The sequence below is a fragment of the Hipposideros armiger genome, unplaced genomic scaffold (assembly GCF_001890085.2).
Source record: "Hipposideros armiger isolate ML-2016 unplaced genomic scaffold, ASM189008v1 scaffold_707, whole genome shotgun sequence".
Classification (NCBI taxonomy): Eukaryota; Metazoa; Chordata; class Mammalia; order Chiroptera; family Hipposideridae; genus Hipposideros; species Hipposideros armiger.
In genome coordinates, this window is record NW_017732057.1 from 389,535 (window position 1) to 410,686 (window position 21,152).

The window sequence follows — 21,152 nt, forward strand, 5'->3', positions numbered from 1 at the left end:
TTTTACCCATCTCCCAACCTCCCTTCCATTTGGCAACCGTCATTTTGTTTCCTGTATCTATAAGTTTGTGTTTTGTTTGTTTGTTTGTTTTGATTTGGTTTCACATATAAGTGAAATCGTATGGTATCTTTCTCTGTCTGACTTATTTCACTTAGTCAGGATGGACCTTCCAGGTCCATTCATGTTGTTGCAAATGGTAAGATTTCATTCCTTTTCACAGCCAAGTAATATTCCATTGTATATATGTGTACCACAGCTTAGATTTACTAATTGATTGATGGACACTTTGGTTGCTTCCATATCTTGCCTTTGTAAATTATGCTGCAATGAACATAGGGATGCTCATATCGTTTCATGTTAGTGTTGTGGATTTCTTCAGATAAATACCCAGAAGTGGAATTGCTGGGTCATAACGTAGTTAGCTCTATTTTTAACTTTTTGAGGAGCCGCTGTAATGTTTTCCATAGTGGTTGCACCAATTTGCAATCCCACCAACAGTGCATACACGAAGGTTCCCTTTTATCCATAACCTTGCCAATACTTGTTTGTTGATTTATTGAGATAGCCACTCTGACAGGTTCGAGGGGTTACCTCATTGTGATTTTAAGTTGCATTTCTCTAATGATTAGTGACATTGAGCATTTTTTCAAATTTCTCCTTATTTCTGAACCCAACACTTTCATCCTCTTAAAATGTCTGGGGTTAAGTAAATATTCCAATTCCAGAATATTTTTACTCTAATCTACTGATTCTACAGTTATGTACAAATGTGTAAAATGCAAATTTTTAGATACCATGCTTTTTCCTCGGAGACATTAGTGGCCTTACACTGAATGGTTGTCTCGGGAGAAGAAAAGGAAATTCTATGGGAAGGGAATTTTCATGTTGTCTTCAGCCTGTAGATTTAGTTTACCCATTCACAGAGGCTCCAGTATATTCAGATGACTATGATTTTGCTAAGTATTTCAGACTTGGTCCAATTTGTTAATATTTTCAGAGGAATTTTTAGACATTAAGTACTAGGACCCTTCAACAGGGTCTTTAAAAGAATTTATGATCTACACCTGGTGGGCTTGCATCTGCTCTTGGGAGATGGCTTTCATCAAGAGCTTTCTTTTCTACCCAACTGCCTATTCTCTGTGGTCCCTCCTCCATTCACACCCGTGTTCCCATTATCCTAAACATACTAAGTGACTTATAAATCCTGAAGCCTCCAGTCTCACTCATATCTTGGTCTTTTTGGCTAGTCTCTGTTTGGAAAGTGCCTATTGGAATAATCCTATTTATCCATTTTAATCTATCTATTTAATTAATACTTAGTGAGAGCTTACTATTGGACAGATGTGTTCTTGCTGCTTTGCAGGTGTTGACTCACTTAGCTGTTGTCATAATCTTATTTTCCAAATTCTCAAGAGTATTAGTAAGGCAGAATTTCAACAACTTGTCCACCCACTGCTTCTGGTGTGTAATACTGGGATTTGAACTCAGGTAGTCCAACTTCAGTCTATGTTCTTAATGGCATGCAATGCTCAGTAAATCTTCCCACTTTCTCTGGGAAGCCTTCTCTCCAAGGCTGGGTTTCCTGTTTTATTTTGTTTTCCCATGTGCCCTGGCAGCCCCTGTGTTCACTACCACTGTGCTATCATCATTGACTTCTTAATTTCTTTCCACAAACACATGATGAGCTACTTGAGAGAAGGCACTGTTTCTTTTGTTTACCTTTTCTCTTACTTAGCACTTGGTACATAGTAGGCCCTCAATAAATGTTGAAAGAAGGAATGAAGTGGTTAGCTAAATCATATGCTATCTTCACAGTTCTGCTTCTCTGGGTTGGATGGTTTCCAGTACAAACCATAGAGGGGCTCTTGGCTTGGAAGTTCTACCCTGTTTTTACAAGTATCTTAGTTTGTTCTTTGACATTATGCAACATGCAGGTGACACCTTACATGATTATCAATTATAGGTCAAGAATACAGTATTTGCTAGATACTGTTATAGGCACTGGGGATATAGTGGCATCTATGAACAAGACAAATTGCTTTCGTGAACTTTTTCTGTAGTCCTAAGTCACAGGTTGGGTTTTCACAGCCTCACCCTAATGTGGAGTTTAGGGGCCGGGATGCTTATTATGAGGTGATCTTGGTATCGAAATCTGTGGAAAGAAAGGAAAGGAAACAGGATTAGAGATAGGGAAAGTCGAGCTGCAACGCAGCCTCGGTGACAGTCTTTGCCACCCCACAGGGTAGTTGGGAGCTAAAGTGGCCCATCAGTTGTCCTTACCGAGGTGGCCGGGGCCTCTATCCCTTACTTTGACTAATATAGGTCCAGTACAGGTATTCTTAAAGATATCTAAGCCCAAATCCTAGATCCATAAATTTTTGCTAATTTTTTGAGTTTGTTTTTAGCAACAAACTTAAAAATATATAGAAACAGTTGATCAAATTTACATGCTTTGGGAAGCAAGAGAACATTATAATGCTAGTTAGTATATAAAGCACTGCAAATAATATATAAATGAGGTAATTCCAGCTTCATATAATTTTATTATTTTTCACACATACGCATTTTAAAAATAAATGGTGCTTTAAATCTTTTTTATAAAAATGGCATGGAAAATACAGACATACATGCTTATATACATACTATATATAAGAGAATGCTTAATGTGATTCAATATTTATAACCTTATAGACTTCAAAAAATTAATTCACCAAAGAGCAAAAGTCTTTGTCAGAATTCCCGTACCAAGCTTTGGTTAAGAAAACAGTCACTGTACAATTTGGGTCTATTTCAATGCTTGGAGCTGAGTAAGGTATGAAGATGTTGAGAGCCATCAAAGAAAGTCATCTTCTTGCTAGGTCTCCAATCTGTGATTTATGCTTTTCTCTTGTCCCTTATGTGCTGACAAGTATTTGGCCAATTCCAGACTCATGCTTTTGGTCAACTTCATTGTCTCTACTTTCTCTTTCTCTCCTCTTCATCTTCATGATTCTAGGAAATAATTCTAGATATCATTGTGTAGCCTAATGGACACTTTCTACCCTCACTTTCACAAGCTCTTCTGCCCTAGCTTCGAGGCTAGACCAAAATATGTGGGCGTGTCCACTGTCTTCCTGAGTAACATTTAGCCACCTCCTAGGTCCAGTCAAGGTGATCAAGAGACAGAAGTTGAAAATGATCCTAGCTACCAGGTACCTAAATTAAACATACTAGATTTTCAAATGTATCCCTTCCTGTGTGATCTTGGGAGAGTCACTTAACCTCCCTGAGCCTTAGCTTCTGCTCTGCAAAATGGGAAAAAATTAGTAACTACTAGAACAATGCATTAAATAGTACATATAAAGTGCCCAATGAAGTGTTTAGTAAATAATAAGCACTCAGTAAATAGCTAAATATTTTTATTGTTATTATTAACATCAGCATGAAAGGATTGCCGATCATGCAAACAAAATGTAAGCCTGGGTCATGTTGTCCACAGGAGGCCATTATATTAAGAGAAGAGCAGAAGCTGGTATATAACATATATGGTATATAACATATGGTATATAAGACAAAGAGAATCAAGGTATAATAATATACCATCTCCAGTCTCTTCAAGGAAGGGTCACAGTAATTTATAGGCACTGTCCCTTTCTTTGTCCCTTGAGAGAGTTCCTATAGCTTGATGGAACCACTGCTTGAAAATATTCAGTGCCTCTGGGTTTAAGTTCTCTATTTTAAAATGAGAACTTGTAGATACTCCTTAAAATGGTATTTAATGGTCAAGTGCATTTGGGAAATGTTGTAAATGGTTTAACCCCTCTAGTAGTAACTTTAGCATTTTAAAATGTCTAGATAATCTTAGCATACAGTGTCTCATTTAACTTTAAACCAGCATTTTTGTAACATATTGGTCCTATTCACAAACACTGCCAACCTACTTCTGTTTGGGGGTATTTTGGGTCCTAACATCAATATGCGGCCCTGATTTTCTTTCCTTTCCTTTTTTTTTCTTTTTTGTACATGCAAACTACAAACCAGGCCACCCTCACCTACCACATGCCTCCAATAACCAAAGGAGCAGGGCACTCCAGTCCTGCCATGTCCTGGGCACACACAGATCCAGGACTCACAGGAACTGCCTGCTTCCTCCCCTCCCTACACTGTAGAGAAAGGCTCACCGAACCTCAACCCCTACTTGCCCCAGCACTTCACAGGCACACACCAAGTGTCCAGAACAACGGCTTGCCACCCCAACCTAGGGCGAAGTGGACCTCCTCAGAGCGAGACCTGGGCGGCCATCCCACTGAATGAAAGCCTTCCCAGCACAAGGCAGGGCCAAGGGAAAAACCGCCCTTACACCTGGAATCCCAGGTAGGGGGATGAGTACCCGGTCTACAGCAGGACCTAAGACGCCTTCAGCCCCTCCTGGGCACTGCTCTCAAGAAGCTATGTGCTTAATCAAATTAGTATACTTTATGCCGTCAGTGGAGAAATGAAGAGAAACACAGAAACTCATGCATGCGCGTGCACACGCGCACGCGCGCGCGCGCGCGCACACACACACACACACACACACACACACACACACACACAATTTCCTGTGTGTTTTCCAGATAACTCCAGAATTTGCTGGGCAGATATAATTGGCCTTCCATATCTGCAGTTCTGCATCATCAAATTAAAAAGATTTGAAAAAAAAAAGTTATATTGTTGCTGACATGTGCTATGTAGTGAGGCCTGTGATGGTTGCATCCATGCTGAACATGTAGAGACTTTTTTTCATGCCATTATTCCCTAAACATATTACAACTATTACATAGCACTAACACTGTATTAGGCATCATAAGTAACCTATAGATGATTTAAATTATACAGGAGGGTGTGGTAGATTCTTTACAAATACTCTGCCATTTTATAAAGCACTTGAGCAGGTTTGAGTATCCTGTCATATCCGACTCGGATGCTGAGTGGTGACTGTAATTGTCCCTCATTCTGGAAGCAGGGATGTCTTCTCCCCAACCCAAGAGAAGCTGTACAAGTGGGATTAGCAAACACATCCTTCAGAACCTAGTCATCCCTGAGTAAACTGGTAAAAATCTAGTTTCTGCAAAACTGTGTATCTGTGAGTGGATGCAATAGAGAGAAAATGCAGTGCCCTTAATGTTAGAGAAGATTAGAGTTTGGGTCCTATTTTTGCTCTTGAGTACCTGTCCTTAGCAGTTAAGGTCTCAACTTAATTAAACTCTCTGCTCTCCATTCTCCCTTTCCTTCGTAAAGGGCAGATAATTCCAGTTCCATACTTTTATTTGACAAGTGCTATGTAGCTGTATAGTCTCATCATGATACAGAAACCCTGAAATCATTATTTCCAGAGCTGGAAAGCATTTGAGAGATTGTATCTGCTTTTAGAAAAGTGATGTCTGAATCACCACTGAGATTAAATTCCTGGTGGATTTAATTCCCAACTCAAAGCAAGAAAGTTTTTGCACATGGGAAAAATATGGCTTTGCGTATATCAGAGCAGGCTCTCCACAAATACTTGTGCAACTGAATTCAGTTGAAAACATATTCTGTAGTATGTAGCTGATGCAAAACTTCAAGTATGCAAAACAATTTTTCCTGCAATTGGTCTTTCTGTCCTGACCCTCTAGCCTACTCATTGCAGATCACTTGATCTAGTCATTTCCAGGTGACCTCAGTAAATTTAAATGAAAAGCTCAGGCCCATTCAGGGTTCCCTTCCTGTCGTCCAGTCCCTTTCTCCCCAGTTCCTGTGACTGGTGTCTGTAATGGTCCTGTGAATGGTATGATCTGAGAGGTAAAGTTGTCCAGCCCTCTCTTTAATCATCTGCTGAAGAGACTGAACCTTCTCCGTACTTACTTCTATTGAGAGGTCTGTGCCCCTACCTGGCTTCCCTGGTCCATGGTCTAAGCTGCCTTCTTCATCCCATTTCTCCTTTCTTCTTCCACGGTCCCATATCCTTCTTGCCTTTCTTCTCCCCTTCCCATTCTCCTTCATTTATTTCTTTGGTTTTCTTTCTCATGCCCTGCCCACCCCCCAACCCCCAACACATGCACACCATTTATTGAGCAACTAGTAAGTGGCAGCCCTACAAAAGTTATTCAGATGCAGCCCTTGGTCTTAAGGAGCTTTCAAATAAAGGAAAGTGCATCATCAAGGTGAGGCCAGACATGTGAGCCTTGAAAAAAGCCTATGTCTCTCAAAAGAACTTTTCCATTAAGGAAGCCAAATCCCCAAGCACCAAAGGCAATGAATCCTAAAGATCATCTTGTCTTTGAATCATCTAAGACCGAGTCCTATCCATCACTTGGCTCAGTACCAATAAGAAATAAGAGTGTGGTATGGAGTCCAGAGGCTTCTTTTGTTCAAGGATAAAAAGGGGAGGCTCTCGTCTTCATTGTCTCTTGTTAATCACCATCACTTTGACTGTGGTTACTGATGAGGTAAATTCCCTTAGCAGGCTGAGGCAATATTTTCCAAAAGAAAGCAAGTTTTGTTTTGCATTTGCTCCTCCTCATCATCACAGGCCACGCTTAGGTTCCCAGCCTGGATCTGCCCACAAGCGACCATCTGGCTCACAGCTGCTGTGTCCAAGTGGAAACACTCTGGCATGAGCAGCCGAAAGGGTTCCTTTTACTTCTTGTAAATGACAATGTCTGGGTCATAGGTTACCCCATCCTTTCCACTAAAAAGGCAACAACTGTCATTTTCTTTCCTTTTTTATTTTCATACATAGTTGTTTACAGTGGGACCACATATGTCAGGCATATGCCAGGGGACTGGTTGGCTTACACTGTAAGCATGACCAGTCACATTTCATCAGCTCTCTAGGAGAGGCTTAGAATCTGAAGCTGTGGGGTCAGAGTCGTGGAATCCAGCCAAACGCATGTTCATTTGGTCGGGAAAGCCTGCTGCTTGAGTGCTAACAGTGCTCTCAGCACCAGAGAATAACCCATCCCTTCCATGTTCTTGTCCTGACCAAGCCTGGTGACGTGGTGTGGAATAGCAATAGTTAATATTTATAGAGTGCTTATTATGTGCCTGGCCCTGTGTTGAATCCTTTTATGCATTATCCTATTAAATACTCTTAACAACCCTATGAAGTAGGTATAAATTTTACCCCACTTTAAAGTTTTATAATCTGCAGCTCCAAGAAGGTGAGTCATTCACCCAAGGTCACACAGCTCGTCTGGTCAACTTCCCCCTGCTTTCTCAATGTCAGGATGATTGTAAGCTCCTTAGGGGCAGAAATGATATAAATTGTTCAGCACAGGGTCCTGAATACTTAGCACAGAGACTCACAGAAGATGTTAAACAAACAAACAAACAAACAAACAAACAAAAACCTTCAAACTCACTCAAAGCCCAACACTTAATGGAATGAGCAGATGTTGAAAAAATGGATATTAAGTTTGTGCCTTTATAGTAGAAGGCTGTTTTCTCCACTGAAAATCATGAATCTCTCCAACCAACTGTACTGGAAGTCATCTACAATCAGGAATATAGAAAGAAAAATGTCACTGCTACATTGACTTCACTGGGGACTGCTCTCCCCGACCCCCGCCCAACTGTAATCTGGCAGCTGGCCCTTCTTACCTGAAAGTATTGAGACAACAATTAGTGTTGTCTCATTTATGCTGGCCTGTACTTTTGCCGTTAGCCATGCTGGTTGCTCATTTATATATCCTCTTTGTTCGGCTTGCTTAATCCTGCCACCTTCGAGTTTCAACTTAGACTTCATGTCCTCCTAATGCCTCCCCCAGCCTTCCTTGGTCTATATTTGCTCCTACAGTGACTACAGGCTCTTTCACACCAGTTAGAATATACTGATTGCCAGGAACCTCACAGATTACATTTAAAGGCTGAGGGTTTGGGTCCACTGTGTAAGGAGGGCTTTAGGCAGATATAGTCCTGTGACCTGAACAGCCTCTTGGATGGTGGTTAATAATGACTCCATGACCCAGCATTTGTGGCCAGACCTTTGTTTTCATGTCCTTCACAGCTAAACCATCCTTCTTTCCTTCACTTCTTGACATCTATAGGGTTCAAATGGGGCCTATGTACAAAAACTCAATCTTATAATAAGAGTATTTCTTCATATTGAGATTTTAGACAACGGTCTAATAGACATTTAAGTGTCTGCTCTGTGTTAGGCAGTTTAGCTGCATAACAGCGTGAAGCCGGTACTCAAAGTGCAGGGCCCATCTAAATGGAAACAAAACATGCAGGTTTCTAGAGCTGAGATTTTCGGAGGGCCACAGAAGTCTTGTGGTTTCCTTACCTTGAATCTTCTTTCTGTCTTCCTTCTTCCTAAAGTTCCACTCTTGGAATTTCATTCTTTTGGTTGGTCCTATAAAGAGGCAACCATTTGGGTTTTGATGACCATAATATTATGCCTTAAAAAGCTTTTCTTCTGGAAATTCTGTCCATCCAGTTACTCTAGCGCTCAACCTGGCTGTGAGTTTTTGTTTGTTTGTTTTTGTTTTGGTTTTTGTTTTATTTATTTATTTTTTCGTATTTTTGTGGCTGTGAGTTTTGTTTTGCTCCCTTACGTGATACTTACATGTGTTAGAACGAGGGTCAGAATAACCTCACAGCTGACATTTTCTCAGAGCTTCGTAGTTTGGAAAGTACTTTCAGAGGACCTCTCATGAGTCTTAAACTATAAGGGTTAAGGAGATTCTTATCCTCAGTTGGCAAATGAAAAAAATCAAGATTTAAAGAGACCAACTTTCTGGCCCAAGATCACATAGCCAGTAAATGAGGGACTGACGTGCGCGCTATGTCCCCAGCTTTTTCCCCCTTGCCATTCTCAGCATTCCCCCAGGCAGTTCTAACCACATTAAAAAAGACCTGGGATGTTTATAAAAAAAAAATACCTAGGCCAAAGCTCCACCCCAAGTGATTCTAACTTCATTGGTAGGGTTGGAGCCAGGCCATCATTATTCCTTTCATGTCCCCAGTTTCTAATGTGAGAACCATTATTGATGGATAGTCTCTATTTCCATGACACTTGGTGAACTGCAAAGGTCTCTACAAATTGATAGCAATATAAATATTAGTGTTTTCTTTTTTTGCAGCAGTTGCTAAAAGCCAGACTTTTAAACCACTGACTCTCTGGACAAGTACATTTTCTGTTGATACATGAGTTTCAAACTCCAACTTTTCTGTCATTTTAGAAGTCAGCTCCCTGCTCCAGACTGCATGCTGCCCCAAGCAAAACAAAAGACAGAGGTTATCTCTTTTAACTGGCCAACTCTCAGTATTTAGAAAGCTGTTTGTGCTCCTGCAATTGCTCTCCCATGGAAATCTTATTTATAAGAGCTATCACCAGCTCACTTTAATGTCTGACCAGCTGTCCAGAGGAAAAATGTTAACTAGTTTACAGTTTATAGTTTCTCAGAAGTTTTATGGTGAAAACACATTTTGCAGTAAGTACATTCCTCTGTTTCTCTGGGTTTCAAGCATAACACTTTAGATGTGATCAGTGGCTTGTACCTGGAAGCTACTTCTGGCCAGTGAGGCCTGTTTGCTCAGCAGCCGGAGGCCAGTTGCAGAGTCATCCTGAGTTCCTCCAAGCTCACGTGGACTAGAAGCCCAGTGCATTCTCGGTTGTCTTTTTTTTTTTTTTTTTTAGTTAAAAGAGGGCCAGTTCTTCCTTCTGTGCATCCAGTGGAAGGTGCGTCTGAAAGTTATGGAGAGAATTGAGAGAGAGACAAAGTGAAAAGAGACTTTTTTTCTTCTGAGTAATTAAAACCCAGCTAATCAGAAGCTTCAAGTTAATCAGAGCTTCCTTCCCTGTCAGTACAAAGTGATAAATCCTAACAAGACACATTTATTATAAAAGCAATTAAAAAAAGAAAACCTGACAATGTCCTGGTGTCCTTAAAGTGTAAGCATTTGAAATCAGAGATGGTCTTTATTCATCTTTGTATCATTCTCACCTAACGCATTTCCTAGAGTATGTTTGTACTTAATATATTTGTTTTCAAATTTATTTTTATTGTCATCAAATAAACATGTGCTCATAGTTTATAAAAACCTGATATACTTTAAAGACTTACAATGAAAAAAATCAGCCTCCAGCCCTCTCTCATTCCACCCTAGTTCCAGTTTCTAGCACCTTTAAATTATTTGACTATTTTTCTGACATTCTCCTTTTTATTTCTAAATAATACATTAATGCTGACTTTTCCTCACATCAATTTTTGAGGCTATTTATTTACCTGATGTCAATTTTAGAAATGATCTATTGACCTATTACGATAGATGAGGATTGAGTTGTGTGTCAGCTCCATTTCCCCTGACTTTTCTATCCCTCTTCTCCCTTCGAGCACAGCTATGCCATAATTTTAAGTACTCATTTGCATTACCTTGTTTATGTAAATATTATTTGCTGCTGAGTCAAGTAGTATATTATGATTATATTTTTTCTTGTATGCTTTGTTTTCTTCCTTAAGTTAATTGCCTGTTTTTGTGTTTATTTCTTTTCCTTTGCTGAAATTAATTGTCTATCAATTGTTTATCTTCTCTCCTTGAACATGGGTGGACATTATTTTTATTTAATTTATTTCTTATGTATGTATGTATGTATTTATTTATTCATTTATCACTTCTAACAAACAGATTATATCTCTCTTTCTTTCTCTCTCTCTCTCTCTCTCTCTCTCTCTCTCAATTAATTGAGTAACTATTATATTCCATCCACTGGGAAAGGCACAACTACGAAGATAAAGTCTTTGTTATATTAGCTTCCAACCTGGGAATAATTTCTACCATTAATCAGGCGTTAGGGACTACATTTAAAGCTAGCCTCTCTCACAGTCTAAAATAGAGACCTGCATGGTACCTGAAAACTGGTAGCTTCCACGTCCAGCCTGTTCGGCTCTTTATTCATGCCCACGTATACTAGTGTGTCTGGTCTGCTTCCCCTCCAACCACCCACTTCAGCTCTACTTGACTGTGAGCTCCTGATAGGGTGAGACACTAACTTTCATTTGAATCTCTTTTTCCCCTGCCTTCTGTTCCTCAGCTTCTCACACCTCACACAGCCAGAAACATTATTCTTCACCTTGTTGGGGCTCCATAAATATTGCTAAATTAAAAATTTTAAGGAAATAAAACTTACCATCAGAGGGGATCAGAGAAATTACTATAAAAGTCTGAAGAGGAAATTTCACAAAGCTGTCTAGAGGAGCAAAATCAAGGAATGACTAGGCAAAACCCTGGAATAGGTGAGCTGAAAACATGATTGTAAAACCTGTTCCCTCTGGGGACTCTGAGGAAATTTACCTACCCTCTCTGAGCATTGCACCCTGCTCTTAGTAAAATAGGCATAACAGTATCTTTCTTTTTCTACCACTCTGGATTGCAGGAACATAAATTGGGTAATGTGTGAAAGCAACCTGAACTCCTTGGACGTCAGGGGTGCCAGACCCAAGGTATGATATTAAGATTTCTTCCTGAAATTTGGCATTTAAACTGTGACTTAAGTAACATTACTTGAAGTTAAAAGAATTAATAGATTTCATTTATGATGATCTTTTCATTGCTAGAACCTACAGGCCTATAAAACATTGGTTCAGATGACCATTAAAAATGTGGTCAGATGTTTTTTTAATCAAAGTGTTGCCTTACTTTATTAGTCAGAAGAGGCTAGGCTTATGCTGTGGTAACAAATGACCCCAGCATCCCAGTGGTTTAACACCTCAGGCTATTTCTCACTCACGTAAAATCTGCCTTAAGTCCAGGCGCCTCTCCAGGGCAGCTGCCAGGCCAAGGATGCAGCAGTCTTTGCTACTTCGGTCTGGGGTTCCACCATCACAAAATGAGACTTTCTCCATGATTGCTGCAACAGAGGGAAGGGAGATTGGAAAGTCAGGCAGAGCTTTCCGCAGACAGCCCCGAAGTGCCACATCACCTTCCTACTCACATTTTATTAGGCAGAACTAGTCACATGACCCTCCTTGCTCTGGAAGTGCTGGAAAGTGCTGTGCCCCTTATATCCACAGAAGAAAAAGGGAACTGGGTATTGGGGAGCATTAATAATGTCTACCCATATTACCATACTTACAAATACTGTTGAAGCATGCTCCCAATTCCATAGATAATAGATGTAACCGTGGTAAAGATGAATGGCAACCCAGCAATAACGAGTCATTGTAGAGATAGAGAAACCAAGGATTGATGCCCAAGGTCATGAGGTCAGTAATGATGAGTCAGGGCTGGAATCCAGAGCGCCTGCCTCCCAGGCCAGAACTCCTTTTACTCCAACAGCATTCGCCAAGTGCTTTCCTCGGGAGGTTAATAAGTATGTCTCTCTCACATGCAAAAGTGATTCTATGGTCAAATTAATATATAAAGGCAGGGTTAAACATTAGGGTAAATTAGGCTAAATAGATTTATTTACAGCAGAGGTTCTCAGATGCTTTAACATAATAAAACACATTATGAATCTTAAAGTGCCAGAGTATTCAGAAATTACTGGCCAGTTTTAAATGCAGACAGGATCTACCCCCTTCCACACACCCACCTCCCATATTTATTTTCTTCAGTGTACCTTGTGAGGGTCATGTTTCGGGAAATGCTACACTACTGTATTGCACTTGCAAAACTGTTACGCGGGCAAAGTTAATTTTTGGAAGTAAGCCTCATCAATATTGATTTATAAATACATATTTTGTCTCTCCACCCCTCCATAGGCACCCGTTTCTTTCATACCCTGAATTTCAGAGTCATATACCACTGATGCATATTATTATTCTTGTATTCACATGTATCTCCACTCATAAAACAAATATTTAGTGAGCATATATTGTATGTAAAGTATGATACTGATGTTGGATATTTAAAGATGAGCAAGATGTAATCTCTGTTTTTATATTGCACATAAATGAAAATGGGAAACAGATTTCAAATAAACCATATAACAAAATGTTCTAAGTGCTATTATTGACACAGAAATGATATTCCATGGAAGCACAAAATAGATGTGACCAAATTCTGCTCTTTCTAGTGAATTAAAACTTCTAGGAGGTTTCCACAGGAACTATTATTAAGTCTATCCTATCCTTTATTTGAACCAATGATATCCTGGATCCCAGTGCTGGACTTCACTCTTGTACCAGCAACACTACACCTTCTCTACTTCGGTCTATTGGGATAACTGGACAATGTGGTTTGGAATCTTAGTTTAGTAACTCCTGAAGTAACTTTCTTTCCCTTCCCTGTCATTTACATTTTCATCCAAGTCTTTAACAATAATTTTGCTCAAAGCAGAGCCAATGACCCACATAGAGAACCACTCCAGTATTAGAAAACTTCATGCCACTATAGAACTATCTTTTGTCCTTAAACCAGTTTTAGCCCAAATTAAACCTCAAAAGAAATAAGAAACATTTAAATTGTTCCAAAGAGGCCATTGCCCTCCAAACACTTTTCTTGTGGAAATTTGCATTAGAGAAGACAACCTTTGTAGTTGTTACTGATCCTTATTTTCACCTCCTTTTCTAAATGATAACCGAGCTCCCACTAGGTACCAGACATAGTGATAAGCATGCTAGGGATATTCAGTTTACCGTATTTGCCGGCGTATAAGATGATTTTTTGGCCCTGAAAAATATGCCTCCAAGTGGGGGGTCGTCTTATACGCCAGGTACACTTCAGATAGACTGCCCATAGTGCTTGCCCCATGCCATAGTGGCCTCCCGATGCCCGCCCACTTCATTCCACATACCGTTCAGGCATCAGCAGCGCTGCTGGGTGTATGCGCGGCTGTTATGCGATTTTGCTGTTATGCGATTTTACCACACTCGCAAAATCGCACACAGCTGACCATACACCCAGTATGATAGCGCAAAATCGCGAATCGCGATTTATGTATATGTTTGATTACATACAGCCTTGTGACAGTTTTCCTGCATGTCATAAGCATTTGAATATAAATATAAATGTTGAAATCAAATCTGATATTGTTTTACCTTTTATTTGGTGTGTGGAAGGTGTGCGGAAGAGGGGGTAATCTTATACGGCGAGTATATACCAAACTCTGTATTTTGAGTGGAAATGTTAGGGGGTCGTCTTATACGCCCAGTCGTCTTATACGCCGGCAAATACGGTAATCCCCATAGTGGCCTTCTAAATTAGATACTCTTTGTCTCATTTTACAGATGCAGAAACTAAGGCAAGAGAATTTATGTGCTTTTCCCAGGGACACGCATGCCTGTAGGTAGATGTGCTGGAACTGAATGTGGGTTTATCAAATTCCTAAATCCAAGAAGTTTTTATTTATAGCATACTGTGCCTTCTCCTGAGGCCTCATTAGTTTGTGAATATAGATATGCCAACCATTCTATTAACCTTTGAATCCTCTGCCTTATTACCTGCCAGGTCTCTTCCAGCTCTCTCTAGAGTCCACTGGGATGCCTTACATATATTCTGCTCCAGTGGCTCTTGACCCTATCATCATTAGAATGACCTGGGAAGATCCTGGGCCACACCTTTAGAGAATTTTGACTATATAGGTCTAGAGAAGGGCTCAGGAACATATTTTTTAAGACAGTGTCCAGGTGATATGATGACAAATTAGGTTTTGGAACACTGTTTTTTCACATGTCATCATATCCTGGGATTGGTGATTGAGGCCTAGATGAAGAGTAAATATTCAGCAAAGTGTCCTGGGAAAAGGAAGTTCAGAAAATTAAATAAAACGCTTAGCCCTCTCTTGGTAGTCCCTGGTACCATCTTCTTTTCTGGGAAATACAGTCCGGGAATCAAAGAACTAGGATTTGGTCCTTTTTCCTTCCTTATTTGATAAAGAAAGATAAAGAACCATGATGACTATATTGCCACAATATATTTGGAACATGAACACACCACCCTGCTTCACTCAAAAGTTTAGCACAAGCCACCATCATCTCTCCATGGGGCTACAGCACTATCCTTCTAACTTGGTCTCCCTGCTTCTATTCTTATCCCTTTGCTCTAGCCACGCTGACTTCTTGCTCTCTCTTGAACAAGCTAAATTTATTTAGGCCTCATTATTTTTACCCTTGTAGTCTCTGGGTAAAATAATTATGGGATAATTCATTTGTGTTTGTTTTCTCCACGTTCTTTAAACTTTCTCACCTTCCACCTTGCATCGCTCACTTCAAGTGGATAATCAGTCTTTGTAATGCTTTGCTTCAAGTATTTTCAAAGGACAGAAGAGAAAGCAACTTTAAGGTTATAGCTTTTCTAGTTTTACGGAAGGCTAAATCCACAGAAGAAATTATGCAGAATGTTTTGGAGGAAACAAGAAAAGGAAAATTATCTTTGAGGGGCACTATATCTAAGAAGAGAGAATTCCTTTATTGCAAAGGTCAGAGATGTTGGTGAGACTTAAGAACTAAGGTTCAGGCAGGCCTCTGAGTAGATTGGCTTGCCAGTACTAATGGTAGCAGAGATACCATATTTAAAGAAAGTACTACAAGCTATGTCAGTGGTGTGATATGTTGTGTCCATGATAGATTAGAGATTTAAATGCTTCACCTGCTACTTTGGGGAGTACCATGTAAATATCCAAGATCCTAAATACTTTGGGAGGGGAAGAGATTCCCAAAATGATAAAGAAGTGCACAGTCTTGTGGGATATGGTGCAGCATATTGATAATGTATATTGATAATAGGGAAGGATTGAATTTAGAATTAATTTAATTTATAGAAAACAAAGTCACTGTTTCTTGCATACCTGAGTTTGTCATCAGTGGTATGTACCATAGGAGAGAGATGGCAATATTGATAAAGGTTGTCCAATTTAGCACTTGGAGTCAGATTGGTTGTTATCAAAGACACCCTGGGGAAATGAGCCAGGGACATTCATATGCACTGCTATTCAGTCTATCAATATACCTGCAAAACATCCCATAATTACAGGCAAACTGTTTTATTGACAGTAGTACAGACTGGTAGTAAATTTCTGATTAGGTGCTACTTCTAATTCCAAATATAATTGGAAAAGCTTTATCTGATAATATTTTATTTAAGGGGTATTTTTGACTAATCACAGTCTTGAACTTGAATGTAATAAACTGATCTACTTAATTGGTGAAAATATGTTTTATGCTTTCTCACCTCCAGCAGGAGATTGTGACCTTGAGTGCAAGTCTGTAGAGTTTTACAATTTAATTATTTATTTTTGCATTGCATGGAAACAATGCCTGACGCTAGTAGGTGAATGACAAAACTGAAAAAGGAGATCAATCAATATTAAAAGAGGAGGAGGAGAGAGAAATAGATGAAAGAGCTACAGATGAAGGAAGAAGATGATAGTAGAGAAAGAAAGGGAGAAGAAAGGAGAGGGAGGAGGCAAGGAGAAGGAAAGTGGGGAAAGGATCGTGAACATTTGACAGGGAGAAGGAACCAGGGAGCAGGTTTTCCCATTTACCCATCAGATCAGAACAGGCTGTGGTTCCCAGGGACCTGGAAGCTGCACAGGAGGACAGTTCTGCCTCTCTTGGGACGGGTTAACCTACATGGTGAGCATTTCGATAAAGCCTGCAGACCCGCCAGTGGTTCTTCACTGACAAGTTTAGAATGCTTAGGGCACAGTACACAAGATGCAGAACATTCTTACTTCCTATCCTGTTGTTTAAATATTGGGCAAGGTCGTGTTGTGTTCAGGAAGAGACAGGGGCTTAATTGATGACACTTCCCAAGAGATGCAGCTCAGAGCTGAGCTGTTCCAACTGGAAGGGTATTCCCTTGATGTCATTTTTATCATTGAGTTTGATTAGAAACCTTAAAAATATGGAAGGTTTTCTCCTCCTAGAAATATGAAAGTTAGTCTTTCCTTTTGCTTTCTGGGAAGACTGGCTTTTCTCTAAACACAGTATTGAGTTTTCTCTGTTTCTCAAGCATAAACCCAAACAGTTGTGTCTTGTTTGCTTTTCTCTTTTTGTTTTCATCATCCATGCCATTATGAAATTTCAACAAATCATGCTGCTAAAGTGGCTGCCTTCATGCTAATGGACATGAGGAAACATAGCCAGGAACTGGTTCATATGGCCTCGGCAAGGTCACTACAGAAGGAAAAGAGGAGGAAAGATAGGTGTTTATTGGAATTATGCACAGGAGTAGCCAGAGAATTCCAATGGGCAGATGTGTTCCAATAGTCTCTTAGAAGGGAAATCGTTCCAGCCTGTCAGTGTATTATGTTTCCTTAGAAATGTACAGCAATGCTTTTTAGGCTAGGCCCCTTCACAAACGCCACTCTTGGGTATAAATATGTTTTACTTATATTTGAAATGGTTCATTTTTAGTCCAAGACTGAAAAATGTTAACAAATATTGGTGTCCCAAAATCTATTCTCTATTCCTTTGCCTTCTTGAACAGGGAATATTGAACTTTTAACAACAATTTTCCTGATAAACTGGACCTCCACTATTGAATGTGATGGTGATAATAATTTGTGTTGTATAGTTTCCTGTCTTCTTCTTCTATGTTAAATAATAAATTGTGTTTTTTAAAAAAGTTTCCTCTCTCTCTCTCTCTCTCTGACTCTCTTACCTTAGTCTTATTCTATAAGTCTGTCAAAGCATATGGTTTGGTGCTTGAGTGTGGTGATGGCTATTTCAAGGCATATTTGAAGGATTGAGTTTGTGGAAAACATGACCTGAGGAAAATAGAATATTGCTTTATCTAAATTCACACATTGCTTCTTAACCACTGCAGGAAACTCTCCAAATAGTTATTACTTTAAATCACACAGGGTTCTTAGAATTTAAACTGCTTACCAAACTATTTTTTTACTTTCTACAGAATTACTACCTTGTGCCAGTATAAACTCTTCATCCCAGAAAAATACACTGGTCAACTCCTGAGCTACTGTGCTTGTGTGTGTGTGTGTGTGTGTGTGTGTGTGTGTGTGTGTGTGTGTATACTCCCACTAGAGGGAAGTTTATCTCTCAATCTATTCTACTTTCAAAACAAATAAAAGACAAGTTTTGCTCAAATAAATTGAATTCATTAGGATGTTTTTGACTTAAGCTTAATTTCTAAGACCACAATTTGAAAATAAGTTGGGATAGAGGCAATTCTGCCTTTGTATTCGGCATTGCATGAATGCCTCTTATGCACCATTCACAGACATTCACATTCTGACAATCGAGGCTGAGGTTTAGCAGAAAGAGATATGAATGACATCAGCTACCAGCTGAATTTTTGCTATTCGTCAGCAGTCATCAATGACTTTATCCTGAGACTCAGTTGATTCTGTTTCACAAACACAAATGATTATAGTTATGGAATTCACTGGGTTATTATATTCACAGTCTCTTATTATCAGCTGTTCTTATATATTGACTGTGACTAAAGAGTGGTTTAAAAAACAATCTCCCTGCATTTTAAATGTCTCACATGATATTCCCTACTCACCCATGTTACAGCATAACATGATACTCGGCTACCATGTGTGTTTCCAGTATAAGGCCACTATACCTTGGCTCCAACTTCACCAAATTCAGCTGCTGCCAGAACACACTATGACAAATTGGAGAGAGTCTATAATCAGTGGAGGATTTTTGTGGCTTGCAAACGCACCCCAAATTGCCAATAATGAATATTCCATAAGCAAGAAGGCTTTTTTAGTTCCAAATGCTATTAGGGAAGCAAAGATTCTGTCAAAAATACTTATTTTGCTAAATACTTTCGAACTTAGCAAATGACTTTAGAGATTAGGCAGAAAGACTCCAAGCGGGAGTGTCATTTATATCCAAAGGGGGATGTTCATGTGCAGACTGACTTCAGATGAAACCTCTCAAAATCATACTCATCGTCCAAAGGGGATGAGAAATTTGTTCATATTTTCCAAAGGCTTAATCTCTAGATCCAATCAAATTTGTTTATATTACTGGAAGATTTCTATTTATGAAAGATTGGACGTGTTCCTGCCAGTGGTCAGAAAAATAAATTGTTCAGCGTTTGAAAGACAACTGGCTTTCTTCTCAAGTGGCTCGTTGACTTTGTATGCTTTGGGGGTTTGCTGAAAAAGTAGAGCTACATCGAACAACTTGATTTCAAACAGATATTTTGGAACATTTTAGAGCTGACAGGGCCTTTGAGAGTATCTAGTTAAGAAGCATGATTTTAAAGATGAGAAAACCAAAGTCTAGAAGTGAAAGAAACACATCTCGGTTTATGCTGTAAGTTAGATTGATCTAACCCTTCTGAATTTCAGTCCCTCAGGTATTCTATCACATGAATGTATCATCCTTTTTTCCTCATTTTTAATTTTCTCTTCACTGTGTTAGCTGCTATCCTTGTGAAGTTCTTTAATATCTTCTGTTCAGATTGTTATAGAATCTTATTCTTTTTTCTTCCTATTTGTGATTCTCTCTCCTGGTGAGCTTCCTGTGTGATATAATAATTCGAGGCTGCTATTCTTTGAATATTTTCAGCTTATTGCTTAGTAGCTTGCTAGATCTTGGTGAAGTCACTTTAACTCTAGAAACCACAGTTTATTCTTCTTTAAAATATGGCTAATAACACAACCTCACAGAGGTGTAAGAAGTAAAGGAGATGATGTATGGGAAAGACTTTCACAAACTACAAATCATTCTATAAATATTAGATATTTTATTCTTCCTCATTTTTGTTATTCAGTATTCTATCCTGTTATCCTCAAATTAAAAACAAAACAAAACCCTAAGCATTTAATTCAACACACCTTCTGAGCTTTAGGAGACCGCTATTCTGGTTTCCGAAGACCTGTGCGACCATATATTCATGATCCTCTCTGATATAGCTCATCTGCTCAGTACGCTCTGATCACTGGCCCTATTGAGCCTATGCCCACATTGCTTTGGTAATTCTCATCTTAAAAAATAGTCTCCCTTCATCTTTAGCTACTTCCCCTTTCCTTGGCTTACAGTTATAGCACAGCTCCTCAAATATCTCTATGAGCTGTCTAAACTTTCTCGCCTTCTTTTCCTTCAGAAGCATTTGACACAGTTGCTCACTTGTTCCTTTCTGACATGCATACCTTCCTTCCTTGAAATCTAGGACAACACTCCTCTCTTGGTTCTTCTTATGATCCAATCCCTGCTCCTTCTTAGTCTTCTTAATTAGGCCCTTTTAATCTTGTTATATAAACATTGGAGCTCAATGTGGGAACATCTTCCCTATCTCATGTGCTCCCTGTGGGAGCTCATTCTGTACCATGACATTAACTATCACTTATGTGCTAATAAATCCAACATTTACCTCCATCCCCAACTTGTCGTTTAAACTCCAGACACATATTCACCTTCCTTCTGGACATCTACACTGAGAAATCTGATAATAATTTCAAACTTAAGATGATGTCTAAAACCTCTTTATTTTTTTGCTCTCTCCAAATCTGTTCTTTTCTCAGACTTCCTCATCTCAGTAATTGAAAACAATACCTCTCCACTTAATCAGGTCAAAATTGCTGGAAGTTATCCTGACTCCTCCCTTTCTTTCATGTATCACATCAAGTCTGTGTTAGTTTCATGAGACTGCTGTAGCAAATTAAAGCAAACTGAGTACCTGAAAACAACAATTCTCTCACAGTTCTGGAAGTCCAACATCAAATTAACAGAGCCTACATTTCAGAGGCTCCAGGATAGAACCTGTTTCTTACCTGTCCCAGCTTGTGCTGGCTTCTGGCATTCCTTGACTGTGGCTGCATCGCTCAGACCTCTGCCTCCAGGGTCATACTGCTTCCTCTTCATTTTTGTGCCTAGGAAAGCTCCCTCTACCTCTGTCTTATCACACTTAGCATGCTTATGATTACATTTCCTGCCTGTATAATCCAAGATTATGTTCTCATCTCAAAATCCTTGACTTAATCACATTTGCAAAGACCCTTTCTCCAAACAAGGTAATATTTTCAGGTTCTAGAGATTAGGACCTGATATCTTTGAGTGGCCATTATTCAACCTACTCTAATACCTATTAGAAAAATCCTAATGGTTGTGTTTTTAAAATATATCCAGAATTTAACATTTCTCACCACTTCCACAGGAACTACCCAAGTCCATCATCTCTCACCTGGATTATTGCAATTGTCTTCTAACTGGTCTTCCTGCTACAGCGCTTGTCCTCAGTTAATTGTCAACCCAGCCAGTCAGTCAGGGAAATCCTTTAAAAAG

At 39.4% G+C, this 21,152-nt stretch overlaps 1 long non-coding RNA gene across 2 annotated transcripts in view; it reads left to right on the forward strand.

Moving 5' to 3' along the window:
- LOC109373327 (uncharacterized) overlaps positions 1-21,152 on the forward strand; it is a 436,631-nt gene that overhangs the window by 299,895 nt on the left and 115,584 nt on the right. For both annotated transcript variants that reach the window (XR_002122201.1, XR_002122200.1), the window contains exon 6: positions 11,378-11,444. This is a non-coding gene — a long non-coding RNA (uncharacterized LOC109373327). The remainder of the gene's footprint in view (positions 1-11,377; positions 11,445-21,152) is intronic.